This window comes from Gymnoscopelus braueri (genome assembly GCF_963280865.1).
Source record: "Gymnoscopelus braueri genome assembly, chromosome: 10".
Lineage (NCBI taxonomy): Eukaryota > Metazoa > Chordata > Actinopteri > Myctophiformes > Myctophidae > Gymnoscopelus > Gymnoscopelus braueri.
The window spans coordinates 10,046,097-10,058,122 of NC_137611.1; the positions used below are offsets into that span (position 1 = coordinate 10,046,097).

Below are 12,026 nucleotides of genomic sequence, written 5' to 3' on the forward strand. Positions count from 1 at the left end.
GCCAAATACCCTTATAGCGGGGTCTTTGCTCAAAGTGTCAGTGACCATTGCCCCATAGTCTGTGTTAGAGTTGCTAAAGCTGATAAAATCAAGGGGCGGATGATTATTAAACGTAATTTTAAAGTTTTTAATGAACAGGTTTTTTTTTACATGATTTATTTAATTCTGATTTGGACAGGGTCATTTCAACTCAAGACCCTGAACTAGCTCTTAATCTATTTCTTACTATTTTTAATTCTCTTACTGAGAAACATGCCCCCTATAAGAATTTTAGAGTAAAAAATCAATCAAGTCCCTGGTTTTCGGCGGATCTCAATGAGGCTCTCCGCCACAGAGATGTGGCCTGGTCAAAGGCCAGAAGTTCTGGTGAACCAGCAGACTGGTTATCTTTCAGAATACTGCGAAATAAAGGTATCAGTATGGTCAGAAAGGCTAAATCTGATTTTTATTTATCTAGTTTCACCAAGACACAAGGTAATGCGGCTAGTTTCTGGAAGGTTGTAAAATCACTAAAAGCTAGGCCTGCCTCCTCTCTCCCATCGCAGCTAGATTAGCAGTGAAAGTGGGGTTGTTCTAAATAAATTAGGTATTTGTGATGCTTTCAACAATCATTTTATATTATCTGGCCATCTATTTGACAGGCAGTCTGTCAGTCAAGCGCCATCAGCTCAGGAGGGGGATTCAGTCACTGACAACTTACTCAACTTGTCCTCGCCATGCTTTTCATTTAGACCAGTAACACACTCAGAGGTTTTAACCACACTTTCACAAATATGCACTAAGAAGTCTAAGGGTGCAGATGACCTTAACCCGTATCTACTGCATCTTAGTACATATATAATTGCTGCACCACTTGTCCATATTTTTAATTCATCACTTACCTCAGGCTCACTTCCTGCAGTATGGAAAGATGCACAAGTTATTTCACTTCATAAAGGTGGTGATCAGTCAGATTTAAATAATTATAGGCCAATATCAAAATTGTGCTGTTTAGCCAAGATCCTTGAATCCCTAGTCAGTTCACAGTTACGTACATTCCTGAGCAAGCACAACATACTCCAACCTCAACAGTCAGGGTTCAGACCAGTACATAGTACGGTGACAGCTACAACGCTTGTCACAAATAACATACTAACTGGTCTAGATAATCACCATCACTGTGCTGCTATTTTTATTGATCTTTCTAAAGCGTTTGATACTGTGGACCATTATATTTTATTACAAAAGCTAGCTTCCATTGGCTTGGATGATCTCTCGGTCAGATGGTTTTCCAACTATCTGACGGGTAGAACTCAAGCTGTTGTTGCTGATGGTTTTAAATCCAGTTCTTTGTCAATTGGTAAAGGTGTCACTCAGGGTTCAATTTTGGGCCCCCTTTTATTCACTCTTTATGTTAATAATATTGCACTCCCCTCTCCGCACTGGGATGTCCATTATTATGCAGACGACACAATTTTATACTGTATTGCCCCAACGCTGGAAGTGGCCACTGCAAATCTGCAGACTGCCTTCAATAGGTTTCAGTGGGCTCTAATTAACCTTAAGCTTGTTTTAAACTCCAACAAAACAAAATGCATGGTATTTACTAGGTCTCCAAATATAAATCCCTTTACTGGTATTTACACTCTTAAAGGCGAACAAATTGAGCTGGTCACATCTTATAAATACCTCGGCATTTGGCTAAATGCATGCTTCACTCTCCACACTGAAGCCTCTGGATGCAGTCTACCACAGTGCTTTGCGTTTTATTACTGGTGATGATTATCTCACCCATCACTGTATTTTATATGATAAAGTGGGTTGGCCATCTCTCGCAGTTCGTAGAGAGCAACATTGTATGTTATTTATTTATAAGGCCTTGTGTGGTAAACTTCCTTTATACCTAACCTCGCTTTTGGAACCAAAGGTTACTGGTCACTCAACACGTTCACAAACACACATTAGATATACCAGTCCACGTAAGAGCAGTGAGCATGGAAAAACTGCATTCATGTATTATGCTCCACAGAAATGGAACAAACTTCAGGACTCTCTGAAACTGGTGCGATTGGTCTCGATAGAGACATTCAGGGTGCTTCTTGGGGCCACACTACATAGTGACTGTACCTGTTTCATGTAACACTGTTTATTTGCATCTGATTTTAAATATCTGTGTTGTTATCCATGTCCTCACTGTATTGTCTGATTCACCGCCTTTTGCGATTATTTTAATGTGGTTTTATGCTTCTGCTTTTCTTTTTTTACTTTATTGTCAAAGTTGTGACATTGTAATGTGATTCAAATGTTTGTTATCAGGGCGTCCTTGAAAAAGAGAGCTTGCTCTCAATGGGTTTCCCTGAATAAATAAAGGAAAAAGAAAGAAAGAAGAAAGGTGGGAACTGGCAGCCATGACAACAGACTGAAGGCTACAACTTTAAATGAAATGTACTGTGTGTCCTTTTGTGCCGGCTTATTTTCACTGAACAGAAGCGACTGGAGGTATTCTGGATTGCCTTATTAATTTTGTCTGTCTGATGGGAGGGGCCCTGTGGTACAATTGGGGTGGTTGTATTTTGTCTCCCTGCTCTTCTATTGAGACATTTAGATTGTGTCAAAAGGTCATGTCTCACCTATAGACACAGGATCTGACACACATTCTGACCTGATGGCCAAGATTGAATTTAAATCCCCTGAGCATGCAAGCAAGCAGGCAGCCGGCATGCAGGCTCTATTGGCTCAATGGTACAAATGTCAGCACTTGCGCATGCAAGAAACCGGGTTCAAATCGGGGGTGGAAGAGGAAAGTTACACAGCTGCAGCTATTAGCTTTCACGTTGTCTGCTGACGTTCGAGAGAGAGAGAGAGAGAGAGAGAGAGAGAGAGAGAGAGAGAGAGAGAGAGAGAGAGAGAGAGAGAGAGAGGGAAAATTTTATCTTCGGAAGACTATAAATAAACAAAATAAATAAATCTTCAGAAGTCGTGCATGCTGATGTGTGGCCATCGTTTGTGAACAACAGTGACACACACTGCTTCAAAGTCACCCTGGATGAGCAGCCAGCCGCACGGAGCGGAATCTTCTGAAGTCTCGGAGTCTCTCTCTCTCTCTTCTGCTGCTGCTAGCTGGACCCATTAGTAAGACTCGGAGTCCTGGCTCCTTTCCTAGTTGCTGGGAGGGAACGTACCGCAGGAACTGTGCCAAGAGGGCACTGGATGGGATCAAACCACCGCTGCCCAGCAGGGAATGAACCACTTTCACCCCCAGGCAGCCGTCCCTATTTTTGGCATGTCATTATTATAGGCGAAGAGTTTCGAACGTTTTCGAGGATATTCAAATAAAGGCGATCTACAAGCTGATAAGCGATGCATCATCAACTTGTAGATCGCTATATTTGGTTTAAAGCCACGGAGGGAGACTATACTGAATGATCTCTAGAGAATTTGCAAAAAAAACTCCAGATTTCAAGATGCTTTGCACCTGAAAAGCATCTTGAAATCTTGAAAGTTTTTGTCGCAAAAAAAAATTTTTTGGACGATGTTAATGCTCATACAAATGAGGCACAGTTGTACATGTATCGTTTAGCTAGATCACTTCCGCTTGATGTATTTTAGTTTGAAACGCTGAGAACCGCGTCCGTTTCTCGAGGTAAAAAAACTAGACTAAAATGTTTGGAAGGGACTAGTGGAAAAGAGATCCAGTAGAACTAAGACAAGTCATCATGGTTGCGCGCGGGTGTCACAGACCGAAAATAGCCGATCTACAAGCTACAAGCTCACAACGCGTCGCGGCGCGACGCGTTGTGAGCTTGTAGCTTGTAGCTTGTAGGCTATTTTCGGCATGCAGCTAAGTGAAAATCCTTTGGATGCCATCACGGCCCGCCAAAAAAAAAGTTTTTTTTTACCAAATCAACTGTAGATGTAGTCGACTAAAATCTTATGATAGGCTATTTAGTCGACTAAAACTAAACTAAAAGTAAACATTTCCGGTGACTAAAATATGACTAAAACTAAACAGAATTTTATTCAAAAGACTATGACTAAAACTAAATCAAAATGTGCTGTCAAAATCAACACTGGTAAACTGCTGCTGCTGTTGTTGTGCAAACCTCTATTAAAAAGAATAAAAAATAAACTACTTAAGAGAGTGCGGATAATCCTTTCACGGTGCTCACAGGGGGGGAAATGGTGGGTGAGGAAAATGTGCATTTAGCTCCTTCATAATGGGGAAGACGAGGGTTGCGCCCACACGTTGTCACCTATACACATACGTGAAGAAAATTACCCTCTGCATTTAACCCATACTAATTATAGGAGCAGTGGGGAAGTGCCATTAATAGAGTATATACCGAAGTCCTGACGTCACTGCAAGCCGCTATACGCCTGGGTTTTCTATTTAAATACCATAAGGTTATCTTAAGATCGTGTCATATAAGAACTGTGCTAAAAAATCAACAAATCGGCCCGGCGATTCTGTCCGGTATGTGACTCTGTGTCGTTTATGTCAGTGGTTCTCAAACCTTTTCATGTCAAGGACCCCCAAAATGATATGTATTTGGCCACGGACCCCCCATCCCTCACAACTGAGCTTGTAGATCTGCTATTTTCAAAAGATTTGTATACGTTTTATACATTTGAAACCTTGCGAAATATGGGACCTTCTCTATAATGAGTACTTTTACTTTTGTACTTTCAGTATATTTTGATACCAATACTTTTACACTTTTACTCAAGTAAATGTTTAAGTATTTCTACATTGCAGTATTGATACTTTTACTTAAGTAAAACAATTAGAGTTATTTTTCCACCACTGTAAACTGGTGGATGACAGAAGAAAGGCTAGACTAGGCGATTGTAAAATTGGCACCAAAAAGGAGCCTTCAAAGAAGAAAGTGAGTCACGGCATGCTTCCACACACAAACAAGCATTGCAAGATGGTGTTGTTCTCATCTGGGAGGGTGTTTAAAGAACACTTCCTAACCTCTCAACTTGAAGCACTCCAGTTATCCTACCAGGCGATGGTGTTGGTCATCCATCTAATCCCACCATGGAAAGAAAATCAGCACCAAGGCCAGAGGTCAAACCCAATTTACCACTTCAAACCGTCAGAAGAGCAAAAACATGGCATTTTATATCCACTGACTTGAGTGTTCAATTCAATCTTTATTTCAAACCTAGGAAGATCCATATTAATACAACACCACACAATAAAAACAGAAAATAAAATAAAATAAATAAAAATACTGCAAATAGCCCACATTGTTCAGTTTCTGACATACAGACATGTGCGCCAATGGTTCCACAGTCTAGAGGTGAACCTGACAGAACTGCGTGTGGGGTCCGTTATGACAGCGATTATGTCATTTATTGACTCAGATGCTCTACACATAAACCTATACATAAGGTTACGTAGCACAGCAGCACAGGTGGGTACCCCAACACTAACAAACATCTGGCTTGCACTGGAGCTTCTTGGAGCTCTCAGCAGCAGCCTCATGCAGTCATTATAGGCCACTGTAAGGCGTCTGATGCTACCTTGCCTGTAGCAACTCCAAAGGTGGGCAGTATACAGTGGTGTACAAAAGGATCTAAACAGAGAGGCCTTCACAGGTACTGAGCACATGCTAAATTTGCAACACAGCATGTTTGCTTGGGCATACAGCTTATGCCGCTGCCTATAGATGTCCTTGTCATCTGACAGGTCATTGGAGATAATATGTCCCAAATCAGTAATCTCACTGCACACACTAAGGGCAGTGCCAGCCAGATAGAAGTCAGGAAAGGTAGATTGTCTGTCTTCCCTACTTCGGACAATCATGACCTTACTCTTTTTAGCATTGTATTTTATATTAAAATCAAAGCCATACTGTGAGCAAATCCTCAGTAGCTGTTGTAGCCCAGCACTATATGGACTAAAGATGACCAAATCATCCGCATACATCAGGTGATTAATTAACGAGTCACCAACTCTACACCCTGTCCCACATGCATTTAAGTGTTCGAGTGTGAGAGAGAGAGAAAATATGTCTTCAGAAGATATCTTTTTAGTGTACTACATGGCCAATATTGCATTGGACTTGTCACAAGCGACTTGGTCATACAACGTATAGGCTGCCCCAACGCTCCTGATTTCGTGTATAGAGGGGCGGGTGTATAGAGCCGGCGAGAGATTGCGCCTGATCCCATTGGTTCACCGATCTGTCCGTCAACCCCCGCCACGTTAACACAACATTACGAGCGACGCCCACTGCACTCTGGTTGGTTGGGAAATGAAACACTTCCTCATACCGAGTACACCGACTCGCTGGGCCAGGCTTTTATTTTTTAGCAAAACGAAACAATAAAAGCCTGGAGATCGAGGCTATACAACGTACTATGAATTATAGACTTTACTGTTAAAGAGAGGACGATAGAGTTTAACCCTGTGGTTCTCAAACTTGGTCCCCCAAATTGATAAATATTTGGCCGCGGACCCCCATCAGAAAATATGTTGTGCCAGGGACCCACAGAAGCAAAGATTTGTGTTAAAAAGGTTCGCTAATGTTCAAGATTTTTGTGAAATAGCCAACGAATTAAAAGGTTAAAGTGGTTAAAATGATTGTGATGCTATGTTATCTACTTTTTCTGGGGACCCCCTGGAACCCCCCCCCCCCCCAACAAGGACCCCCAGGGGACCCCGGACCCCACTTTGAGAACCACTGGTTTAACCCATCAAAACCGGGAAAGCATCTGTGTCATTTTAGATTTTAGTGTTGGCTATTCAAAAACAGCAGATATACAAGCTCGTGCGTCTGCCAATTTTGAAAAATCTGCTGCTTTAGAAGGCATTTTGTATCGGCCTCAGGTCTTAATATAATGGTTAAAAAAGCCTAAATTCCAGGACCGTTTCTTTTCTGTCGTGTAGTGACTCAGCTGTGGCCTCTATTATCTGTGCTGATAAGAGCAGGAACTGGCATGGCTCTCTGGTCTTACATCATTTTGCCTCGGTGACCTCGGTGGAGTTTCACTGTACGTCAACACAACACCCCCCCCCCCCCCCCACTACAGTAAGCTGGCATGGGAAGAGGCAGAGAGACAAGGCTGTTCTCCATAGCGGCAGGGGTCTTCAACCTTTTCAGGCCAAGGACCCCCTAGCTGAGACAGAGATGAAGCAGGGACCCCCTCTATATTGTATAAAATTTTGTTTCAGAAGTAAAATTTTTTTTGGTTTACTTGGTCTGCTCTTTTTTCCCTCTACACCTATACCTCTTTGCCAAAAATGGCAGATCAACAAGCTCACAACGCCTCGCAGCGCGAGGCGTTGTGAGCTTGTAGATCTGCTATTTTTTGCTAAAGTGCTCCTCAGAAAAAAGGATAATAGAGTTCAAGTGGTTAAGGTAACCACACTGTAGTAACTCTGAGGACCCCCTAGGGGTCCCGGACCCCCTGTTGAAGACCCCTGCCATAGCGGCATCCCTCTGTTTCTGTGAGTGACAACAGCAGCAAGCCGCAAGGACGAGAACAGTCAACCTTGGAGAGTTTTACTGGACATCGTTGTGTCCATAAAACACTAAATGATTACACATTCCTCTCACTTTCTCAGAGGCTTGTCAGCCTTAAAGGACCACGTGGGCCCATTTTCAGCCTCATTGGTCCTCAATGCTCATTATAAGAAGAACTCTGTTACAAGTGAAAGGCCTGTGTTCAAAATGTTACTTGAGTGAAAGTACAAAAGTATTGGCATCAAAATATACTTAAAGTACTAAAATGTTTGAAAATAGCAGATCTACAAGCTCACAACGCCGTCGTGTAGATCGGCTATTTTCAAATAGCCTATGTATAAAATAGGGCTAAAGTGGTAAATGTATGTTTCATAATATAATAATTTATATCTGCAAAGTAACTAGTAACTAGTTTTCAAATAATTGTAGTGGAGTAAAAGTACAATATTTTCCTCTGAGATGTAGTGGAGTTGGAGTAGAAGTAAAAGTATTGAACATTGGAAATACTCCAGTAGCCTAGAGTAAAAAATTACTCAAAATTGTACTTAAGTACAGTACCTGTAAATGTATTTAGTTACTTTACACCACCATAAGATGGCACCATTTCTGTCTGTTCACTCTCGTGGTCTCATTGGTGGGCTGCTGTGGACAGTTCAGAAACCTGCCCACCTACCAGTGACATCATGGATCATTTCCCTTCCTGGGAAGTTATAACATGCTGAAATAGAGGCCCACAGTTCTTGAATCGATAAAAGAAAAGTTTGAAATCTTGTTTGAAATGACCAAACCTGCCAATGGCAATGACACTGGTATAGGCAGGTTTCTGAACTGTCCACAACACTCCTCTGAGACACAGACCAGAGAGACAGAAATAGTGCCATCTTATAATGAGCAGTGGTGGAAAAAAGTACTACATTTCTTTACTGAAGTAAAAGTATCAATTCAAGTAAAAGTCCGGAATTCAAAATTTACCTGAGTAAAAGTACAAAAGTATTGGTATCAAAATGTACTTAAAAGTACCAAAAGTAGAAAGTACTCATTATGCAGAATGTCCCATTTCACAAGTTTTCAAATGAATACAAATCTTTTGAAAATAGCAGATCTACAAGCTCACAATGCGTCGCATCGCGACGCATTGTGAGCTTGTAGATCGGCTATTTTAAATGGCCAAAATGTATATAGGGCTGAAGTGGTTAATCGATTTTGATTATTATTATGTTTTATAATAATAATCAAAATCTACAAAGTAACTAGTAACTAAAGTTTTCAAATAATTGTAGTGGAGTAAAAGTATAACATATTTGCCTCTGAAATGTAGTGGAGTAGAAGTAAAAGTACTGAAAATTGGTAATGCTCCAGTAAAGTAAAAATCACACCCTGTGTGAAGTGGGCGGTGTCTTGCTAGCTAATCACAATACTGAATGGAGTCAACCAATCATGTACAAAAAATAAATACATTTATTGAAACACTCTTTATGATGGAAGAAACCATAACTTGTAAAAAAACAAATTTATGTTTTTTTTTAAGTTATGGTTTCTTATATAGGGCTATGCACATGTGTCATGTGACACTGGCCAATCACAGTCCTGAATAGACTGTGATTGGCCAATCACGGTGCAGGGTTAGGCAGGGTACATTTTTGGCCAATCACAGCGCAGGATTTGTTGTACAAATATCCAAACCTCACTTATAGGGGCGGTTTCACCGCCCAATATCCAAACCTCACTTATAGGGGCGGTTTCACCGCCCAAAAATATCTCAAAATTTTACTTAAGTACAGTACTTGAATAAGTGTAGGCTACTCAGTTACTTTACACCACTGATAACGAGTATAAGTGAGAACCAATTATTATGAAGATATAGGTTGAAATGGGTGAAGTGCTCTTTTAAGCCTGGGTAATACTGATGGTGTCCAGCACTGAAAAGAAATAGCCACTCTACAATCTCACAACGCGTCTCAATGCTACGCACTGTGAGCTCGTAGATCGGCTGTTTTCAGCACAGCTTCAATGTGGGGGTTATCATGTCACCGTTGATCCCACACAGACTGGACAAACAAACCTACAGGCAATACGTAATATAATCTTCTGTGACTGCTATTTTTCCAGAGAATTAACCACAGTTTGAACACTCCATTCGTAGTAGAAACCCGCCTTACAACTGTAGCCTGGACCTCTGTGTCCACACCAAATTTATTCACTAAAAATAGCCGATCCACATTTGCTATATTTGGCAAACATCCCCCCCCCCCCCAGCCCCGGTATAGGGATGCTGGGGAGCCTGGGGTTCAAGTGGTTAATGAGGTCTTTGAGTGCATGGACGGCTGATGTGAGAAAGGAAAGGAGTATGGGGAATGATAAAGTTGAGTCATACAGTAAATTGTGTCTGACGCAGAGCTCAGAGGAGCTCAGAGGGGAGCCCAGCCAAGTGAAAGCTTGTCAGACATCATGCACCCCAAGGGTGCCCTGTCATAATGTGGTCAGTCAGTCCATCCACTGAGGCCTGTCAACCTTTAATGAGCAAAACTGGACACTCATATTGTCAACACTACATGTTTAGTGTGACACCTTGTGGTGGAAATCAGGATATTTATTTCCCAGGATATTTTAAAATGGAAAACATTAGTTTAACAAAAAGAAATGTGTGTGTGTGTGCACTCACTCACTCACTCACTCAGAATCAATTGCATTTCAACGATTGAACCAATCTGTCTGAGATCACATTTCTGCTTATTGTTTTTCTAGCTGATTTTACATATCCCATAAAAAAAATCACTCAAGCAAGTCTTGGTTTGTAGGATAGATGCCAGTGGTGGCAATACTTTTACTTAAGTAAAAGTATTAATACTGCAATGTAGAAATACTTCAAAATGTACTTGAGTAAAAGTACAAAAGTATTGGTATCAAAATGTTAAATTGTGAGCTTGTAGATCGGCTATTTTCAAATGGTCGAAATGTATAGGGTTGAAATGGTTAATGTGTGTTTTGTAATAATAATCTAAATCTATAAAGTAACTAGTAACTAAAGTTTTCAAATAATTTTAGTGAAGTAAAAGTGCAAAAATAAAGAAATAACCTCTGAGATGTAGTGGAATAGAAGTAAAAGTACTGAAAACTGGAAATACTCCAGTAAAGTAAAAGAAAATACCTCAAAATTGTACTCAAGTACAGTACTTGAGGAAATGTACTTATTACTTTACACCGCTGATAGATGCAATATGAAATGTACAACGAGAGACTCTCTCTCTCTCTTTCCCTATCTCTCTCCCTATCCCTCTCCCTCTCCCTCTCTCTAGCCTTGGGAACCAATGGTTTCCGACTCATTTCAAGCCATGTGGGTCAATAGGTCAGGAGCATATCTCCTGTTATTATAGTGTGTGAGCCTGAGGCAGCTTGATGTAAAAGTACTACACCACCCGCTGGACATGACACGATACGATACGATACGATACGATAATACTTTATTGTCAGTTCACACTGAAATTTGTCTTGCGACCCAGCAGCCATGTATGCAACAATAAACAATAAACAGTACACACATTTGACATGACACAAGAAAACAAAACAGAACAGAATACATACATAAAGACATACAAAGACAAGAGCAATGTCCACCTCTCAGCCTACCCCAAGCCTACAACTCCTGATTAAGCCTCAATGTCGTCTGATGGACAAAGGACCTCTTCAGTTTGACCTTATTGTATGTAGGAACACTGTATCTCCTTCCTGAAGGCAGCAACCTATATTCTCCATACAAAGCATGGCTAGTGTTTGAAGTGATATTCCTTGCCAACCTTATCATACTGTCATTATACGTAGATGTATAGAGCCTCTGAAGTGGTTGTCCAACAATCTTTGAACAAATGTTCAGTTGCTGCAGCAGTTGTGACTTTAAGGCTACAGACAGACATCCATACCAGGTGGTACTACAGTACTGCAGAACACTCATAATAACAGAAGTGAAAAACAAAAGAAGAATCTGTCTACTAGCACCAAAAGATCTCAGGCGGCGAAGGAAATAGACTCTTTGCTTTGTCTTCTTACCCACTGATTCAATCTGGTCTTTCCATGACAGAAGGTGGTCAATTACTACTCCTAGGTATGTATACGAACATACCTGGTTGATCTGTTCACTATGAATAGTAATGGGGGATCTGTGTATCTCTAGTGGGGCACCAAAAACAATCTCCTCTGTCTTTTTTGTGTTAATGATAAGAGCGTTGTTATCACTCCACTCCACCACCTTATTTACTCTGTGTTGGTGCAGTCCAGGATCACTGGAACTATCCAAAAGAGAAATCAAAACTGTATCATCAGAGTACTTTAGAATGTATTGGTCTGGTTTGTCAGTGCGACATTCAGACAGACATTCCTCAGTACGACAGCTGTCAGTATAAAGGGTGAAAAGTACAGCTGAGCTTACACAACCCTGGGGACACCAGTCGGTCATGTCACAGGGTCATGGACTTAGCCTATACCCCAAACCCAGCCCTGGCCTTGATGCTGAGTGCCAAGCAGCGAGGCATTGGGTACCATGTTATATTCTTGGGCATGACTCGGCCGGATTGAACC

At 41.1% G+C, this 12,026-nt stretch overlaps 2 protein-coding genes across 2 annotated transcripts in view; both read right to left on the bottom strand.

Moving 5' to 3' along the window:
* Nucleotides 1-12,026, bottom strand: part of plekhj1 (pleckstrin homology domain containing, family J member 1) — a 387,353-nt gene that overhangs the window by 287,804 nt on the left and 87,523 nt on the right. The window lies entirely within an intron of this gene.
* Nucleotides 1-12,026, bottom strand: part of LOC308093014 (uncharacterized protein) — a 168,342-nt gene that overhangs the window by 47,199 nt on the left and 109,117 nt on the right. The window lies entirely within an intron of this gene.